The sequence below is a fragment of the Felis catus genome, chromosome D3, assembly GCF_018350175.1.
Source record: "Felis catus isolate Fca126 chromosome D3, F.catus_Fca126_mat1.0, whole genome shotgun sequence".
Lineage (NCBI taxonomy): Eukaryota > Metazoa > Chordata > Mammalia > Carnivora > Felidae > Felis > Felis catus.
The window spans coordinates 45,443,352-45,465,049 of record NC_058379.1 but is presented as its reverse complement, the minus strand read 5'-3'; the positions used below and the strand labels follow the sequence as shown (position 1 = coordinate 45,465,049).

Genomic DNA, 21,698 nt, shown 5'->3' with positions numbered 1-21,698 from the left:
TATCATGTTGAACCCAATGTTAGGCATTATATAATGTCATTTACAAATATTACAGTATGTATCTCTGAAATGTACTTACTGCGCTTAAAATGGAGAGAAATACTTAATATCAAATATTCAGTTGGTGTTCAGTGTCTTTAATGATTTCATTTTTTTTAAGTTGCTTTGTTTGAGTTAGATTTCAAACATGGTATACGCATTTTCCTTAGTTGGTACATCTCTTACGTCTATAGATTCCTTTTCCTTATTTATTTGTGTTTTGATTTAGATCCTTTAATATAATTTCTTCAAAGTGGTTGGAGACCTTGGAAAGTTACCTAATGCATTCCCTCACTTTCATGTCAAGCAAAATCACACCTAAACTATCTTGGACAGAAAGGTGCTGTCTGAGAAAGTTTCTATTTTGATGAAATCAGCTTTCTTGGGGTGTCTTCTGCATTGAGATATCTGAGACTACGGAGATACTTTGCAGAAGGGAGCTATCTAAATGAATTTAATGTGCACCATAGACTGAACTGCTGGAAAGACCTCTTACTTCCTTCAACTCAGTTAACCAGGATTCACTTTTGCCACTAACCTGAGAAGAGGTTTTCTTTGTTATATATGAGAGTTTATTATGAAAGTATAAAGAATGCTTCTCAATGGAAGAATCTGTCCAAGGATGATGTATCCCTTTCTATGGGTCTCTGAAATTCTTACCTTAGACAGCAGTTCAGTTAAAAAGTATTTACATGCTGCTTTATATTATGAAAAAGTAATTGGTGTTTTCCTTAGAATCCTGGCCAAATTCCAACTCTGATAAATACATTCTACTTCCCAAAATTTCACTTGCAATTTCAAATGGATTCTGTACCCTTAATGACCTGTCTCAGCCTGTTTCGTGGTGTTGAAGTTCACCTATTAAGCAGCTGCTGCTTTTGGCTGCTTTTTGTACCTTTTGGGATTAGAAGGGATCCTGGCAAATTTGACAAACAAGTATGTGGTTCTAGAATTTAAACTTATCCTCTAATATGAAAAAATTGGAAATTTCCAGATTGAAAGAGAGGGAGGAAAAGAGAAATACACAGCCATTTTAGAACCATGGGCCTTTCATTTGCTCAATAAACTTTTATTAAGAAGTTTGTATTCTTACTTTTATGTAAGAAGTTTGTACCTTGTTCTAGGTATTGTGGGGGATATAAATATGAAGTTGATAATAGTTTTTGCCTTAAAGGAATATACAGTCTAGAAGAGCGAATGTTTTCATAATATTAATCAGTGCCAATTTATTTTTTTCTTTAGATATTTATTTCTTTTTATTTCCTTTTTGTTATTTTTTAAAATATAATTTATTGTCAGATTGGTTTCCATACAACACCCAGTGCTCATCCCAACAAGTGCCCTCCTCCCTGCCCATCACCCACTTTCCCCTCTCCTTCCCCCCCCCCCCGCCCCGCCCCATCTACCCTTAGTTTGTTCTCAGTCCTTAAGAGTCTCTTATGGTTTGCCTCCCTCCTTCTCTGTAACTTTTTTTTTTCCCCTTCCCATTCCCCATGGTCTTCTGGTAAGTTTCTCAAGATCCACATATGAGTGAAAACATATGGTATTTCTCTTTCTCTGCCTGGCTTATTTCACTTAGCATAATACCCTCCAGTTCCATCCACGTTGCTGCAAATGGCCAGATTTCATTCTTTCTTATTGGCAAGTAGTATTTCATTATATATATAAACCACATCTTCTTTATCCATTTGTCACAGGAAAAAACCTCTTTGACCTCAGCCACAGCAATTTCTTACTCAACACATCTCCAAATGCTAATTACTTTTTTTTTTTAAAGTCTTCTTTATAATGGGTAAAAACTGGAGCAAGTTCCATATCTCCTCAATCCTAGGTTTTCTCATCTGTAAAATGGTGATAAGAATCCACCTCAAAGTGTTTTGTGAAAATTTTATGATGTAAAGCACTAAAGATATTGCCTGGCACATAGTAAGTGCTCAATGAATATTAGTTACTATGGATTTCTAAATGTGCCACTGGGTCAGCTGTCAGGGAAATGTCAATGCCACTGAAGACGGTATTGGGTTGTTCATAAGGATTCACATATCTCGACTTGGGGTTATAAAATCATGAATAGACAGCTCACTCATCCCATAAACACCAAGATTATAGGAGAATTCCACACTGGGGTGCCTAGCAGCCTCTAAATCTTTCATTTACTAGTTCTCTGGTAAAGATCAAAAAGGGTGGAGATGGAATTGAGATCTTTCTGTTCTCACCCCATTATCTAACCTAAAATCCTGAGTGGTGGTAGGGACCAAGATTTGGAAATTTAAAGCTGTTACAACAGGAGAAAATAAAAACTTTACTGTTTGACATTGGCACATATTCCAAAGTCCCTCCCTATTTAACAAGCTTTTAGCTTTCATATGAGACATAAGACACTTAAGGGAAAAAGTATTGCCACAAGGCTAATGATGACAACAGCTGCCAGCACACCTTCCATCAAAAGCAAGTAAAGACTTGAAACAAAACTGAGCTCCGGTTTGTTTTAGAAGCATCACTATGACATGCCTGTGCCGGCAGAGGCTCAGAATGCATTCCTTAACACTAGGACGTTAAGATGTGCTGGATGCCAGAAGCCCAGTGGTAATGAGAGAGCAATTGTGAAGCTTCATTCAGATGGTGTTCTTTCATTGTGGGCATGTTGGCTCTGAAAGTTTGGTGCAGGGAGCCACAAGAAAGATGGACCAATTCCTTCCCTTCATTAGGGGCTAGAGTCCAGCTAATACATTGATTACTTTCATCCTCCAGACATTTACTGAATGCCCATTATATTCAAAGGCACTGTGTTGGTGATTAAAGCAAGTAAAATAGTATATTTAGGACTGGCAGTCAATTATAATCTTCATATTCTATTCTTCGTGTAGTTCGGAGAAAACCCACTGAAATACTTTAAACTGAATGAAATCAACTAATATATACAATATGACTAGAGTAATAAAATTGATTCTTTTATAATGAGAATTTATAATGTGTAGAACACCATCCTGGGTACTGAGGAAATCCTGAAAATAAAATGGCTGAACTCTAATAACTTGGTTGGTGTGGAAGCAGATGTCTTCATTAACTTTAAAAAGAGGAATCTGTGTATTTTTTTTTTCTGGAAACAGTCTGCTTATAAACAGATAGTCCTTTTACTAAGTCTTAGCTTCCCACCTATGGATCAGGTAGCTAGCTCCTAAAAACCTTAAATTAGTAAGTTGTGATCTCAACATTCTTATTTGTGGGCTTTCCACGTCCATTCTTGCTGTGATTACTTTCCTACCTTCAATTTAGATGACTGGTGGAAATCCATCCTATCCCTTTTAGCATTAAAAAAATTATATTTCTATAAATATCTATTGGGATAAACAGTATATATTTGGTTTTTAAATTTTAAATTATATTTTTAATTATATTTGTCTTTCACATGTGAAATGAGAGGGATCATTGAGAAAAGTTTGTACAGATTCATTTTAAATCTGTGCTATCCATTAAAGTTTTATTGGCTAAGGAATGCTTTACATGGTCAGAATATGTTTTATTTCTAACTTCTAAAAGTCTATGAACAGAGGTTTTAGTAAACTATTATCATCAAGTTAATATGATAAGACAATCATACATTTCATTTTCTTTATTACCTAAAAATCCAGTTATTTTCATTTGCAGCCACTCTTCTTTTCCTACCATATATCCCGAAGACAGGTAATTTTCATTCAACTTCTCCTCCCCACTTTTAGACAATTCCACTGTGACTTGAGATATATGAAATTTAATCCTATCGGCTCTTTCTGCATTGTTTGTCTTTATGTGTTTTCTTTAATGTCTAGGCTTATGCATAGTCTTTTTTTATCCTCGACAACTCCATTTTCCTGACATTATACTTAGCTCTATAGCATATATTAACAAAGATATTATTTCTGCTCTCAAAGAGTTAACATTCTATTTGGGGATACAAGACATATGCCTTTTGGGAGAAGGAGCTCCTGCCTATATTTCTTTCATGAAATGTTTATTTTATGAAAGACTATGGTGATCTTAAGACTTAATAAATGTAAGTAAACTGCAAAACTAGGTACACAAATAGAAAAATATCTTTAAATGATTCAGAATTATGGAGTGATTCAAATACTAGATAGTGGTACAGATGTCTTTTAAAAATAGTTCTTTATTTGTGTCAGTGGCCTTTCAGTTGGCTCGTCTTGGTGTGTTGGGACTCTGTCTGCTGTTGTTTGTTGCTTTAAATAGCATAATCAAATGGTCCAGCCATGCAGGGATTCAAATTGCTGTCAAGCAACACAATACTCTTATTTCTTCTCTTAAATACAAATTTTGTCTTTGTATAGTTGAATGTTTTATAATCTTTCAGCCTAGTAAAATAGAAAACAGCAAAGTAGAAAGCACATGACTAAGTATTTTTGGAAATTATCTGTAAGAATGCTTCTGATTTCTGAAAATAAACAGTACCTCTTGTGGGTCAATTGATAACATGTGGTTGAAGTAGGTTACTTATAGTTAAGCAAATGGAAAAAAACAAACATCAGCTTAATGGGAGCAATACTGCAATTTTAATCTTTTGAAGGTGCAGGCACAATATTTGCAAATGCCTGCTAAGTTTCTGGATACAGGTAAGGTGGAACAAGCATATTCCACCTCGTTTCTCCCACTGAAGCTATAAAACCCGGACAGAATGAATTTGAGGATTCTGAAAAGTAAATAGTAGTAGGCAGATGGTAGAAGAAAAGAATTCAAAACACCACCAAGTAGGATGAGATTACCATTTCTTATCCTCTGGTAACCTCTAGCTTGAACGTGAGGTAGCTCCAAATCAAGAAGCAGGCATACACATGGACAGAGTGAGTTCCAAGAGAAAACCTCTAGTTCTGGCTTAAGGAAAAGAAAAGGGATCAGTTAACACTCAAAAAAGGGGGGAAATCCTGCTCCTTTTTCTCCTTCTTCTCCTCTTTTGAATCTCTTTTCCATTCTCTTGTGCTCCAGTCCCTAGGCAGTCGTACTGTGGTAGTGGCAGTGGCAGCAGGAAGAGCAGCAGCTGGAGCCCTCAGCACCTACAACTGAGGGAGAGGAACATTTGTCTCTGATTGTAGGTGTTGTAGTTCCAAAAGGGTGAAGCGAATCTCTGCTGCTATCTTTTCTCTCTTTCTATTATCCTGCTGCTTGGCCCCACAGAGGGATCAGTCTTGGGAAGTGTGTAGAGAAGTCCGGCTTCCTGACCAGATCATTGAAAAGGGAGCCATAGGACACCAGGAACACCAGGGGGATTATAAAGAAAGTGGGAGCCTGAGAATAAAACCTTGAAAGTTGTCTGTGAACTCTGGGGCTCATTCTTGAGCTCTCATGCATGGATCTTATCCTAAACAGCATACCAAAGACTGAGAACTGAATTAAGTTCAGCCCAAGTCTCAGAATGGTCCTTGGGTGACACACACATAGAACAGAACTGAACACCAGGAAAATCTCAACTGACATAAGAATTGATAGATGCTAATATGTCACAGCTGTTGGAATTATCTGGCAAAATATGCTCAAAGACGTAAGAGCATACATTCCTTTTTTATTCTTAATGTTTTGCTGTGGTAAGAACGCAATATAAGATCCACAGACTTAAGAAAGTTTTAAAGTATACAAAAAAGACATTATTGTTGACTATAGGTACAGTGATATACAGCATGTCTCTAGAGCTTATTTATCTTGCTTAACAGATGCATTATGCCTGTTGATTTGATCAGTAACTCCCCATTTTCCCTGTGCCCAGTACCTAGAAACTGCCATTCCATTCTTTGAGTCTAAGAATTTGACTCTGAATTAAGATAAGCAGAATCATGAAGTATTTGTATTTCTGTGACTGGCTTATTTCATTTAGCATATTGTCCTCAAGGTTCATCCATGTTGTCAAACCTACAGATTCAAAAAATTCTGTGAATACTAACCAGGACAAACCCAAGGAAATCTAGGCTTAGATACATCACAGTTAAACTACTAAAAACTAAGGACCAAATATTTTGAAAGAAGCAAGATAAAAATAATGTATTATTCAAATAACTACAGTTTTCTTACCAGAAATTGTACAGGCAAGAAGAAAATGGTGCATTTTTAAAGTGCTGAAAGAACAGAATTGTCTTCTAGCATTCAATATCCAGTTAAAATGTCCTTCAGGATATGAAGGTTAAATAAAAATGGTCTCAGATGAGGAAAACTAGTAGAATGTATCACCCACAGACCTATTTTAAAAGAGTTATAAATCAAAATTCTTAACACAGAAAGGAAATGATACCAGAGGGATGTTTGGAGCATTCCCAGAGGGAATGAGGAATAGCAGTATAAATGGCAAATATCTGGGTAAATATAATAGACAACTTTTCTCCATTTCAGTTATTTAAAATATATTTGATAGTTGAAAGTAAAAGCTGTAACATTGTCTGGTGGGGGTTTCAATATATGTAGATGTAATACACAAGACAATTACAACATGAAGTTGGGAGGGTAAAAGGATCTATATTGTGGAAAAATTTCTACACTGCATTTGAAGTGGCAAAAAAATTGCTTCTAATTAGGCTGAGAATAACTTTAGTATGTGTACTGTAATACCTACAGCAACCACCACATACACTATACAAAGAGAAAGTAAAAAAACAAAAAAAAAACCCCATATTGGATAAATTAAAATAAACTCCTAAAAAATACTCAAATAACCCGAAAGGAGGAAGGAAAAGGATAACAGAGGAAGGAAAAAACATAAAAAAGAGAGAGTAACAAAATAGTAGGCCTAAATCTAAACATGTCAATAATTATATTTAATGTAAATGTAGACATCTAAGTGCACCAATTAAAAGATAATCAGAATGGGTAAAAAGGCATCACCCAAGTATCTGCTATCTACAAGAAACTTACTTCAAATATGATGATACAGGAAGGTTAAATGTAAAGGAATGGAAAAAAGCATATCATACAAACACTAGTCAAAAGACAGCTGGAGAAGTTTATCATAAGATCACACAAAGTAGATTTCAGGGGTAAGAAAATTACCAGGGATAAAGTGAGACATTATGTAGTGATAAGAGTCAGTTCACTGAGAAGACATAAAAATCCTAAATATGTTTGTACCTAACAACAGACTTTCAAGATACATTTAGCAAAACATAGGCAATATTGAAAGAAGTAGATAAATTGACAATTGTATTGGAAACTTCAATGCTTTTCTTTCAATAATAAAACTAACAGAAAATCATAAAACTATAGAAGAACTGAATGACTCAATGAACTAACTGACATTTATAGAGTATCTTAATCCAATAACCCTAGAGTACATATTCTTTTCTTTTTTCTTTTCTTTTCCTTCCTTCGCTTGCTTGCTTTCTTTCTTTCTTTCTTTCTTTCTTTCTTTCTTTCTTTCCAAGTTTGTTTGTTTGTTTGTTTATTTATTTTTGAGAAAGAGAGAGAGAAAGAGCACAAGTAGGGGAGGGACAGAGAGAGAGGAGGAGAGAGAAGAATCCCAAGCAGGCTTCACAGTGTCAGTGCAGAGCCTGATACGGGGCTTGAACTCACCAACAATGAGATCATGACCTGAGCGGAAACCAAGAATTGGACGCTTAACCAATGGGCCACCCAGGCACTCAAATACATATTCTTTTCCAATGAATAAGGAACATTCACCAAATAGACCATATCCAGGTTCATAAGACAAGCCTGAATAAATGTAAAATAATTGAAATCCTACAAAGTCTGTTCTCTGACCACAGTAGAAATCAACAAAGATCAATAACTCATATCAATAATCTAAGCTTCCACCTTGAGAAACCAGAAGACCAAATAAACTAGCAAAATAAACCCTAAGTTAGCATAAGGAAGGACTTAATAAAATTTAGAAAAGAAATCAGTGAAATAAACAGAAAAGAGAGAAAACCAATGAAACTGAAGCCTTTTTTTTTTTTTTTAAAGATCAGTAGAATGAATACAACTATAATCAGGACAAAGAAAAGACATAAGATACTAATGTTAGGAATGAAAAAAGGGGTATCCTTAAAGAACCCTGCATACATTAAAAGGATAATAATGGAGAGCTATGAACAACTCTACTCATGTAAACTTGTCAACTTAGATGAAATGAACCCATACCTCAAAAACCGCAAACTATTGAAACATATCAAATTGATTTCTTGGGTATTCAGAATGTTTTGATATTTATCTAGCTGTGTTCGAGGGAGGAGGCAAGCTTAGGGTTGCCCTATTCCTCTTCCATCTTACCTCCAACTCCTGAAATATATCAAGTTAAAATAGATAACCTGAATAATTCTATGTCCCCCAGGGGTGACTCTCTCTTGTTCAGGCTTACATTGGGCCATCAGAAACATGTTCCTTTGACTCATAGTTGGTGAGGGTGCAGTAATTCACTCTTTCATTTGACCACCTCGGTCCTTCCATCCTAAATAGTTGTCTAATAACTAGAATGAGAATGCCACCAGCTAGTTATTTGATATCTAGAAATTGAGAATCAAATTTTATTTTTGTCATGTGTATTATGTATTTTTAGATATCTGTAGCAAATGCTAGCTCCCAAGCCTTCTATACCCTAGCTTGTTTGTGACCTACCGCTTACAGTTGTGTTCCAAATAAGGAAAATAAATCCTAAAATTAATCTAAGCAAAAATATAGGAAGATGGCATTGTTGCTGCAGAGAGTTACCTCAAGGATTCCAAATAAGCTCTGAATTTTGTTTTCCTATTGTAAGATTATCCTTTCAGTTTCCTTTCTACATGGAAAATTAAGAGTTAACATATTGAGTTAATGTGATACTCAAGCAGGAGGACTTAAATGTGATATTAGAATTTTGGGGGTATCTACTTCATCTTAAAAACCCTTCCATGAGCTTTTTGTCTCCCCAGCGTAAATGATTTTGTGGCAATCAATGAACAGGTAATTATTCCTGTGCTGTGCTATGGAACCTGGCCAATTTCTTGGGGAAAAAAGTCAGTTGTAAGAGTTGTTTGGGCATTACACAGTTTTTAATTGATTGATTTGTGAATACATGGAGCTCAGGATTGACTGGTACACATGAAGGATTTTAAGTTTCTGGGTGCTAGTCAGTGGTCATTTAGAGTGTTTTACTCTGTTCAATTTAGTCTTTCCTCATCTCTTTTCAATACTGTTAAAATGGCTTTTTAGCTGATCTTGACGACTCCAACTTACTCAAACTATCGTCCACACTGTCATTTGATAATCTTTCAACATTTTCTAATTTGATTATACTACTTTCCTGTTCAAAGGCCCCTCAGCAGTTTTGTGTTACATGCAAAAACAGTTCATATTCTTTTTTTAATTTTTTTTTCCAACGTTTATTTATTTTTGGGACAGAGAGAGACAGAGCATGAACGGGGGAGGAGCAGAGAGAGAGGGAGACACAGAATCGGAAACAGGCTCCAGGCTCTGAGCCATCAGCCCAGAGCCCAACACGGGGCTCGAACTCACGGACCGCGAGATCGTGACCTGGCTGAAGTCGGACGCTTAACGACTGCACCACCCAGGCGCCCCATACAGTTCATATTCTTTAGCTGGCCTTTAGGCCTTAAAAATCTAGCTCCAATCTACCTTACCAGTCTTATTTCCTTTAACATGTTTGCCTCACACTGTATACCCTTTAGATGTTCCTACCTTTTTCTGAACATAGGATATTTTCTCAGGTCTTCATATTTTGCACATCCTGCATATTTTGCACAATTTTGCACAATTGCCTACCCCACTCTCCCCATGCCCACCACATGGTGAACACCTTCTATCTTCAAATTTTAATTTAGATCTCACCTCTGTGAACTGAGTGCCCTAATGCTCCTCTCCTGCTGTGTTATATCATTATAGTACTTTGCACATGCTTGTCTCAAGGTAGTGCAAGTATTTATCTGTTTTGTCCAATAGAAGTGAGCTCCTTGAAGAGACGGACTGTTTCTGTATCTCAAATCTTAGCCCAGTGCCTGACATAATAAACAGCCAGGCAATGTTTGTGGAATGAATGATTGATTGCCTAAAAGAGTTATTGTATTTTTAGTGGTTTATTGCTTATTCATAAGAGTGAGCACCTACTCTAGAGAATCTGGCACATTTATAACTTCATAAATTACCCTTTATAATGAAGTGATTGCCCAAAAGAAGTTGTGAAACTCTTGTGGTGCAGCTTTTTCCTTCTCATTCATAGACTCAGTCCAGGGCTCTAGAGGGTGTTGGGAGAAAATCATGAGTGTAATTATTAAGCATTCTTCTTACAATCTGTAAGTATGACTAAGCATTTGACATACACAAAGTTAAATTTGGTTTAAAGCTCAAAAAATTACCCCCCCCAAATATTTTAGAATTTTCTCTTCATAATAGCCTAACAAGCTCCAGCATTTGTATATCATAAGAATACCTACTTAATAGAGCCTTGCCCAAAGTAGGTGTTCCGTAAATACTTGTTTAGTGAATTATTTTTCTTCCTTCTGTAGCAATAGCAAATGGCACCAATGCTTATGTTCCCCTGTGTATCTATATATGAACTTGACACTGCAACTCTTAGAATCATAGAATATTAGACCTAAGATCTTTGAACTCATCTTATTAAATGGCCTCAAGTTATAGATGAAAATATTGAAGTCTGGAAAGATGAGACCTTGCTTGAGTTGAACCCATGTGAAATTGCTGTTTTAATAGGTCGAAATGGTCTAAGGTTGGCCATTTAACTTGTTGCAACCTAATAAAGGTCAAAATGTACATTATATATCAGGATACAGAATTCTGTATCCTGAGCATGATAAAAAAAAGAAAGGAATATCTGGAGTGAAAATGAAACATCAAATGGGTTAACCTTCAAGTTGTAGGAGAGGAACCATATCTGCTCCTGTGGCTTTACCTGTTAGTTACACATGATCAGGGCCACATTTGGATCACAGGATATAAGGTAATGTTTTTCACTGATGGCAGGTTGGGAACCTTATAAAGAAATAGTTGATAGATTTTTTATTTAAGCTCCTGAGGTATAAAAATTTCCTTCCTGAGTTTTTTGAAAATCACATTAAAAACCTTTGGCTAAGTTTAACTGGGGTGGCTATATTTCAGAGGGTCAGAATTTCTCAAATGATTCCTATTCCCTGAACATTCTAGATCCTGCCTAGAATAAAGCAATGTAATTGAAAGTGAGGATTATTTTGTTTACTCTGTCCTGCCTTAATGGGAAGCTAGGCTTGCCATGGGACTACATTTCATTTTTGGAATGAGCTTTCGACAGGAAGCATTCTGCTCATGCATGCATGACAGGAGAGGAATGTACCCTGAGATAATGATATTTTTACCCAAGAGTTTTGGCACAGAAGTTTCTTTGGGATATCTCTTTATGGTGTTTTTCCCCTTGACACATGTGGTCTACTTGGCACTTTTCTTCATAAACATACACAGTTCAACCCAAGCCATCCTGTAGATCTTTCTCTCCTTATTTTCTCTTGTTTCTGAGCCTTTCCAACAGATGAAATTTAACATTAGTTAGGCTTGGGGCCAGAGATATCATCAAGTTCTTAGAGTATTCAGAGGTTTCTAATCTTAGAATTTGGGCCCTTTTAAGACCCAAAGGTGAAAAGCGAACACAGATGCAATTTCCTAGACAATCAGAGTAAATGTGTTTTTGTTTGTTTTTCTTTTGGATTAGATAATTACTTTGGCTCTTCCCTTTACCTCAGAAGTTCAGGTAATTATTTCTGCTTTCTGTTTTTCTTTATGTCTACTGAAAAGAATCAACGGTGAGTAATGGTTTAAAAATATTAGTCACATGTTTCTGATTTTCTTTTCTTTTTTTTTTAATGTTTACTTTTGAGAGAGAGAGAGAGAGAGAGAGAGAGAGAGAGAGAGAGAGAGAGAGAGTGAGTTCGAGAAGGGGAGGGGCAGAGAGAGAGGGAGACACAGAATCTGAAGCAGGCTCCAGGCTCTGAGCTATCAGCACAGAGCCCAACTCAGGGCTCAAACTCATAGACTGCGAGATTGTGACCTGAGCTGAAGTTGGATGCTTAACTAACTGAGCCACCCAGGCACCCCTCTGATTCTCTTAATGAGCATATTCACATTTCCCGGATAGCCTATCTGATTAATTTTATAGTCGTTTAAAATAAATGTTTTATGGCTGCCTGCAAATGTAGCAAATGTTTATGTGCATAATCCATAAATTCCATGAAGGCTGGAATTGTCTGTTTTGTTCACTCTTGGATCCTCAGCTAGTACTCTGCCTGACACATTTTAGGGGCTTAACAAATACTTGTTGAATAAATGGAAATAGAAATATTAACCTTGAGCGCTGAAAGAGGTAGTTACCTAAAATTGCAAAAATTAACCCAATGAAATATTCAAATATGAGGGCTAGAGAAGACATAAAAATTGCTATTCTGACTGAGACAGTCTAGATAGGCAAGTGTCTGTGGGAGATTTTAACCCTCATTCCTATCCTTCAAATCTAGGTATCCTTGAGCCTTAGAATCTGAAGGAAATGTTAGAGGTCATCAGATCTGATTACTTACTTGACAACGGTCCAGCCTTCAATTGAACACCATCTATAATACAGTGACTTGGTACTCACTAGTTAAGAAGGACTGCATTTTTTTTAAGGGGAAAATTCTGATGCTAGAAAGTTTTGTCCTATGGAGTCAGAATTTATCTGACGATAATTTCTATACATTGGCATGAGTTCTGCTTTCTGGGACCACATGTGAAACGTCTGATAGCAGATCCACCAGGTCTGAATTAAGGGTATATCCTTTATGTCAGCACTAGCTTAGATTTATTTTAAGGCAAGGCCGAAAATAGATAATATGCCTCCCTGTTCCTTGGCACATGGTACACCTGAATTAGCATGCTTAGAACCACTTAGTGTTCTTATCTCATACATTGTAGGAATGTAATTGTTAACACTTTATAGGAGAGCAGTTTGGCTCTACATATGAAATTGTACCATTTCATCCAGAAATTTCATTTTTGGGAATTTACCTTAATGAAATACTTTCACAGTTGTACAAAAATAGATGAACAAAGATGCCTATAGGTGGTCCAGGGTGCTCAGTATAAAAATTTTAAAACAATTTAAATGTTCATCAATAGGAGATAAATAAATTGGATATATTGATTCAGTGGAAAAGAATTATGAAAAAGAATGAGATAGAGCTACACATATCCAACTGAAAGATGTTCATTATATATTATTAAATGAAAAGGTAAATATCATAAAAGCATGTATGACATGCTTTCATTTTGTAAAATAGTAATTATACTAATAATACATCTATCTAAGTATATCAGTCAAAAATTTGAAAAATTAGGGGGCGTTTGTGTGGCTCAGTCGGTTAAGCGTCTGACTTTGGCTTAGGTTATATTCTTATGGTTCATGAGTTCAAGCCCCACATTGGGCTCTGTGCTGACAGCTTAGAGCCTGGAGCCTGCTTCAGATTCTGTGTCTCCCTCTCTACCTGTCCCTCCCCTGCTCATGCTCTGTCTCTCAAAAGTAAATAAACATTAAAAAATTTGTTTTTAATTTTGAAAAATTGTATAGTAAGCTGGTAGCACTAATCTCTAAAGAATAACATCATGATGGACTCAAGTTTTTTTTGTTTTGTTTTTGTTCTTAATTTTAGAGAAAGAGATCACGAGTAGGGGAGAGGGACAGAGGAAGAGAGAGAGAGAATCCCAAGCAGTCTCCACACTCAGTGCAGAACCTGATGTGGGGCTTGAACTCACAACCCTGGGATCATGACCTGAGCTGAATTAAGAGTTAGATGCTCAATGAACTGAGCCACCCAGGAGCCTTGACTCTTAAGTTTTTACTTGATATATCTCAGTAGTCTTTGAACACTTAAATGAACAGGATTACCACTGTAATCAGGACAAAAAAAAAAAAAAAAGCAGACATTTAAAAATGTCACCTGGAAGAACTATAGACTATTGGGACTAGAATAGGCTTTGGATTCAGTAAGAAGGGTCTTTAGAATTAATCTAACCTAACACCCTGATTTTACAGATAAAGAGAATTGAATCGTACAAATGTGAAATAAGCTGCCCACATCCCCCAAACCAGTTAGTAGCAAATTCATTTTTATTTTTTTAAATATTTTTAAAAAGTTTATTCATTTATTTTGAGAGAAACAGAGATAGCACAACTGGGGAGGGGCAGAAGGAGAGGGAGACAGAGAATCCCAAGCAGGCTCTGCACTGTCAGTGTAGAGCCCAACACAGGACTTGAACCCATGAAACTGTGAGACATTATTTGAGCTGAAACCAAGAGTCAGATGCATAACTCACTGAGCCACCCAGGCGCCCTGCAAATCCATTTTTAGAACACAGGTCTAGCACTCTTTGAATTATACCACAATGTTTTTTAAAAAGCGGTACAGATTTTGAGAAAAATAAAATATGACAGTATTTACTTTTACATATCTCCATATTTCTTCTTTTCAGAAAAGTAGCTTCTCCTTATAGTAACTCATATGAGCAACAACTTCACAAATTGTGATAGGTTTTTTATTTATAAAGACATGCATGTTATTTAAGAGGTGATTGACATCAAAAGAGAAAATTAAAGCCTAGTGATTCATGGAAGATTCTATAGTGCATTAGCAGTACAGGTGGAACTTGAACTGTGGTCTCAGGATTCTCAGTCAATGACTTCTTCATTTTGCCATATTGCTTCCTGCACGTTGATGTGCATTTATTTAATATCCATCATAGTGCTAGATATACTAGTCACCCTTGAAAAATAAAATGTGCCAATAAAATGTTCATTCAAGAGACTTCAGCATACATAAGATCAATTAAGTTGAGAAAGTCTAGTGAACTAAGCCTGAAGGTTTGATCAAATTCTTTGTCCTGATATTAAAAATGGTGCATATGAGAACTTCTTTCCCTTTTCCTAATAAAGCAGTTCAAGCCATTTTATACAAATATGTAAAGCATTACAACCCATCTCAAAGAGGGATTATTTATATCCAGTAGGAAATGAAAGTACAGAGGCATTAAATGATTTGTTCATTAGTCACAAGGAATAAGAATATCTCTAGGATCCCTGTGTTCCAGGTGAATCCCAGAAGAACCACACCTTTCATGGATCCAAATCAACTTTGGACCACTCCTAGAATCCTGGACATATCTGGAAAGCGAGTAGATCCTTGCACTTTATTTTAGGTTAAGTCAACCACCAACCTGGCAGAACCTGACTCGTCTGAGCAGCGTCCACCAAACTACGGCTTCTAATCTAGGTTTACTCCACTAGAACTGGCAAACCATTTATTATTCTTTGGGTGAGGTTGCATGAATCAATAGTCAAGCCAATAGCAGATGAATGGAAACCACAGAATTAAAGGTGTTTTTGGCACTAAAACCCAAACTAAAAGTGCTGATCCAGGAATGACAATCTCTAAACATTTTCAGACAAGTTAGGAACTACGTAAGACCAGCTTTGGGCAGATCCCATTTGTGGGATCGGCACCAAAGGCACAGTGCATGTTTACCTGGGCACTGAGGCTGCATCTACCCCTTTGTGCTCTGGTTATGTTTTATGCAAATTTTAAGATGCAAAGCCTTTTTGTTCCAGGTTTATTTTCTTAGTCATCTTCAGACTCTGCTTTGCTTAACAGATTACCTACACTGCAATAAAAATAAAGAAATAAGTAAGTCTCTGTGCCCTTGTAAAGTTTTAAAACATTCTGATAGATAGTTGAAATGCAGATCTTTTTTCCTGTAGTCCTTCAGGCCTTCAGGGCACATTAGTTCAGCAGGAGAAGATGGGGAAAGGTCTTCCAATCATGTAGAAGAGAGGGAAGGATAGAGGATTGTGTAGGAAGTGTCTCAGACTGCAGTATAGTGCCAAGAAACATTTGGCCAGATTGATGGGGAATCCTGAAATCACAGTCACCAAAGAGTCCTGTGGCTTGCCAGAATGGGCCTGTCTTAGTGCCTCTGCTGTGCTGTCATTGGCTGGGAGCAGTCCATTGGAAGTGTGGCCTTAGGGCAAATGCAATGGTGGATCCAGAGGGACAGGATCTGAGGCTGTCAGTCAATTATGCTCTCACACCAAAAGGTCTGAGAGGAGCATTTTCATGACTGACACATGGCAACCCAGTTGCTAATGATTTTTTTCTTCACTGGTTAAACATATGTGTGTTTTACAGTTGAAAACAACTGACAGGATCTAGGCTAAGGAGGTCCTTCTGAGATATTTTAACATCACTTACATGACCACTCTTCATTTTTAATTTTAAAGAAGGCAAACTAAATAAATGTATCTAAACAGTTTATATCATAGCAAAGTGGAGTAACAAATCTAACCCAGATTAGATAATTTAGACCCCAAACTTCCATTCTCTTTGGTTCCATAGTGGCTTTTGGACCTGATGAGTGTGGGTGTCCTTTTGCCATGGTACAGCTGAATGTTTCAGCTCATCCAGATGATCACACTATATCACTGTGGAATTTTGGACCATGTGGAGACTGTCAGAAACAAAGCCCTGCTCCTGGCCTGTAATGCAGTTTGATTCCTTCAGGCAGTCTTTCAAGACTCCTGTATCATTCAGGTGGTTTTATCTTTGAAGTAGGTATTTGCCCTGTTTTTCCCTCTTCCCCATGTTTTCTTTCTCTCTTTGTTCACCTGAGTGGTGTTATTAGAGTCCAGACACCGTAACAAAAAGTTTGATAATTACCAGAGAGATTGGTAATAATGATGTTACTTGACATTTGGCGATCCAGGCTGTTCCTCCAGCTCATGTTAGGTATCTGCAGTATGAATCCTATGAGGTAACTTTCTTATACTGCTAGAGCATGTGCTTTTCCCTTGTTATCTTGATAAATCATAATTTTTCTAATTTCTTTCCAAGTTCCTTCTTTCTGTTGGTAACTCTTTTGTTTCTCCTTTGGTATTTTGGGAATAGTGATAAATATTGGGTAGAAAAACTAAGAATGGTGAAGCATAACTGCATATGTCCTCTGTACTTTGGGACTTCTTTGTTCTTAATGTATTACCAGGAGAAATTCCCCAGATGCCTGTATGGCCAGCCTAAGTTAGATAACTTGGTACCCATCCATCTCCAAAGACACCTTGGATTTATAATGGAGATAAGGCAGAGACAGGAGAGATTACTTCAGTGAACCCTGTTCAGGGCTGCAGGAGTCCTCTGAGTCTAAATGAATAAAATGCTATGTGTTATTAGGATCAAAACAGAAACTACGTGTTTCAGTTAGCAGTTGGGATATGCAGGTCATATCCTGCATGCAAGCTGATAGATACTATTAGTTTTGAGTTCTCCAACTGTAGTAGGTACGGCTATAGACTACATGTAGTTTTTGAAGCTTATTTACCTTTTAAAAGTGACACGACTAAGGCTCTCTTGCCCTTTCTGTGATTTGATAGCATATCGTAAAACTTTTTTAATGCACCTTCTTCTACACTCCTTCTTCTTGATTACTCAATCCAAATGGTGTAAACAAGGAGGCATCCTGAAGAAATCAAGGGAAAGAGGTTGAGGAGATTGCCTTAAAGAGTTAACCACCTTCACTTTCTTGGAGGGTTCTGGCTTTCAGATGGTTTCATTTCATACCTCTCTGTTCTACAGTTCCTTTCTCCTTCCTCTCACCCCCACCACGCTGCACCCTACCCCCAAAGAAATATGGCTTAATCCAATTAAAAAATCACAATAACATAAATAGCAAGTAAATTCCATGTGGAAGCTTCATGATTTTGAAATGGGAAAAGCAATTGTAACATCTTTTGTTTTATAGGGGAGAAGTGCTAGTAGGGGTAGTAGGGAAAGAGGTCTGATGATGGTTGGGAGTTAAGAATAAAGGGTTAGAGGTGTTGGGGAAAGAGTTTTGATTTAGGAGCTACATTATCTTTATATTCAAAGAGATATCTTCATCTCCATTGCTTCAAATGGGCCTGCGTAAAATTTTCTCCTCTCACTTCCCACCCATTTAGTGTCAAAGCAACTTTGTTGAAGGAATATTTCCTTTTCCTAAAGGATTCCTCATAGAACAAGTCAAATCATTACCTCCTAACTATCTGCATTTGAAATAAGTTTTTCTTTATAAAAGCCATTATCCAGAGAACAAAAAGCCAGTCAGCAGGAGAAGATATTCAATTTCAGCAGTTGAAAGAACATGGAGATATGGGCATATTCCCATATGTCAAAGAGGAGCCGGGAATGAACATTTTTGAACTCTTATGGTGTCATTACATATAGAAAGTCATTTAATTCTAACAGCAGATTATAAGATAGCTACAGTATTGTTAACCTTACTGCACACACAAGGAAACTGGGGCTGAGAGAGAAGTTAAATGATTTGTCCAAGGCCACACAACTAGTATAGAAGTGGTGGAGTTAAGACTGGCTTTAGAGTCCATGATTTTCCCATTCTACTCTTCAGGGTTAGACTATAATGTCACACACACACACACACACACACACACACACACACACACGCACGCAGCATCAGAACCATGGGTAACCCATTATGATTGTTTCTTGTGGATGAGACTTTGGATTTAATAATAAACTACCCCCTGAGGAGAAAACACCAATTATGAGGTGAGAGAATGTCTCAAACCAGACCTGGGAAGAAAAGACAGAGTAGTTTTTGACAAAGCAGATGCTTTCTCTTTAAAACTTGTTCATCACTTGGCTTTTCTGATTTCCCTGCTTTATCAACCACTATTTCTGTTTCCTATACTGATTCCTACTCTTTTTTTCCAAATGATTATGCTGAAATGACTCCAAACTCAGTTTTTAGAACTGTTATCAACACAGACTCTTTCTTTATATCTCATTATTCCAAGAGCTTTAAATAACAAGTCAGTAACAGAAAGACAAACAAACAAACAAAAATGAAAACCAAAACCAAAAACCAAATCTGTGAGGATGACTATAAATATTTATCTCTAGCTTGGATCTTCCCCCTGAACTTCAGGCTCATATATCCAACCTCTTCAGTATCTTCACTGGAGTGTCTACAGACATCTCAGACCTAATGTGTCCAACACTGAATTCCTGACGTCCACCCTTTTCCTGCTCCACATGCCTATGCAGTTTTTTTCCATCTTAATTATGACAACTATTTGCTTCCAATTTGAGGTGAAAACTTTGTCTTTGAATCTAGAGTGAGTCTCTTGTAGGCGGCATATAGTTGGATCATTTTTTCTTTTAATACATTCTGGCAGTATCTGTATTTTAATTGGTAAGTTTAATCCATTTATATTCAAAGCAATTGCTCATAGGGAAGAACTATTTCTGCCGTTTTTCTGTGTTTTTTATGTATCAAATTTTTTGTTGTTGTTTCTCAGTTCCTCTAATACTGCCTTCATTTGTGTTTGATCTTTTTTTCCTACTGTATCATGTGATTTTTTCATTTCCTCTTCTGTATAAACTTGTAGTTATCTTCATAGTGGTTACCATGGGAATTATAACTAATAATCTTGCATTTATAACACTGTAGTTTGAATTGATACCAACTTTCTTTCTTTCTTTCTTTCTTTCTTTCTTTCTTTCTTTCTTTCTTTCTTTCTTTCTGCAAAAAAGCTTTATTGTTTTCATTTGGTCCATGGCTTGGGAGAGGGCTCAGGGTGGTTAAAAAGCTGCCTAGTGGATACAAGGAGAGACTCAAGCACAAGCCCTGGCACCTGGGGGAATGCCAGAGGGACCCTCTCAAAGGCTGCTGGGCTCCAGAGACTTCTAGTCGTGCTTGAGGGTGAGTCTTTCGAAGAGATACTCGCCCAGCCCAGCCTGGGGGCCGGACAGCCTGTGATTAGTCAAGTGGTCAGCCATCTTCTTGATGAGTTTCACCTCCTCATCTAGAAAGCAATTCTCCATGAAGTCACAGAGATGGAGGTCTGCGTGGGCAGAACCCAGGGCATGCAGATCCCAAAGGGCCTGGTTCAAGTTCTTCTCCAGAAGCAGGGAGGCTACCATGGCATTCAGGGTTTCACCCCACTCATCTTGGGACGGCTTCTGCATGTCTTGGAAGAGGGCGCGACCCCTGCGCTGGTTTTGCATCTTCAACAGATGCTCAGCTCCCCTCTGGCTTCTCCTCAGCCAACTCGCAGAAGAAGTGGCCTACATCGCAGAAGAAGTGGCCCACATCCTCCAGAGCCACATCGTCACTGTCGAAATAGAAGTCCAGAGAGAGGTAGGTGTAGGAGGCCCACAGATACATATTGACCAGTCAGTTGAGGGCAGTCTCTACCTTGGTGGAATAATTCTGATGAATCTGGGAGCTCATGGTTGATCGGTGATGAGGAACTAAGTTCAAAATCGGGTGTTGGCTGGTCCTGGAGGCAGAGGGTGGGCAAGAAGATGGCTCCGAATGTTGTGACTGGAAAAAAGGTTGGAGGGTGGTCAGAGGCTGGTAGTGTTGGGAAAATGAATGAAGTTTTACACCATAAGATGGCAGATGGGACTAAAACAAGCTCTGGTCTCTAGCTTGGAGACCCCTCTTCTGGGTTCTTCTTGCCCTGTTTGCTGCGGGCGAAAACCCCCACAGATATGGAAGCTGACAACTATAAATTACCCTTCCCATTTGCATTTGGTGCTCAGATCTTTGGAGAAACGGTCTCCTCTGAACCTGCTGGTGTTAAATAAATCTCTGATCCACTGTACAGTAGAAGGGGCATCCCTGGGTCTGTTCCATCTGTTCCAAACACTGTTGAAGCAAGAGACAGATCCACAGGACCACCAGAAGCACTGCCCTTAGTTTCAGTACCATAAAGAAATTGTGCTCCTACACAGCTTTGCTTTCTTTATGTTATTGTCACAAATTTTATCTGTATACATCATATACCTATTAACACAGAATTATAATTTTTTTATGAATTTGGCTTTTTATGAACTTAGCTTTTTATTTAATTGGCTTATCATACAGGAAACAACAAGGGGTTTTATTTTATTTATGTATTTATTTTATTTATTTAATTGGCTTATCATATAGGAAACAAAAAGAGGGTTTACAGAACAAAAAAAAAATACTGCCATTTGTATTTACCTATGTATGTAGGTACATACAAAACCTTTACTAGAGTTCTTTATTTCTTCATATGGCTCTGAGTTACTATCCAGTGTTCTTTCATTTTAGTCTGAAGGAGTCCTTTTAGCATTTCTTATAGGGAATGTCTACTAGTGATGAGCTTTTTCAATTTTTTGCTTACCTGAGAATATCTTAATTTCTCCTTCATTTTTGAAAGATAATTTTGCCAGATGTATAATTCTTGATTGGCAGTTTTTTCTCCCCCATTCAGCCCTTTAAATAAATCATCTCAATGCCTTCTGGAATCTGTGGCTTCTTAATAAATTAGCTCTTCAGGTGCCTGGGTTGCTCAGTCAGTTAAGCGTCTGACTCTTGATTTTGATTCAGGTCATGTTCTCATTGTTTGTGGGATCGAGCCCCATGTCTGGCTCCACACTGGAAACATGGAGCCTGCTTGGGATTCTCTCTCCCTCTCTCTTTGCCCCTCCCATGCTAGTGCGCGTGCATGTGCTCTCTCTCTCAAAATGGAAAGATAAATTTTAAAAAGGAAAGAAGAAAGGGACTGGTAAGATTTAAAAAAACTAGCTTTTTATATTTTTAATGATCCCTTGGATATGACAAGTTACTTCTCTCTTGCTGCTGTCAAGATTCTTTCTGTGTCTTTG

The 21,698-nt window shown here is 37.4% G+C and overlaps 1 long non-coding RNA gene and 1 pseudogene across 1 annotated transcript in view; one reads left to right on the top strand and one right to left on the bottom strand.

Annotated features, from left to right (window-relative positions):
• The window catches only part of LOC123381235, a 296,498-nt gene that overhangs the window by 64,608 nt on the left and 210,192 nt on the right, over positions 1-21,698 (top strand). The gene's annotated exons all lie outside the window — the stretch shown is intronic.
• On the bottom strand, positions 19,684-20,292 carry LOC101096015 (annotated as a pseudogene).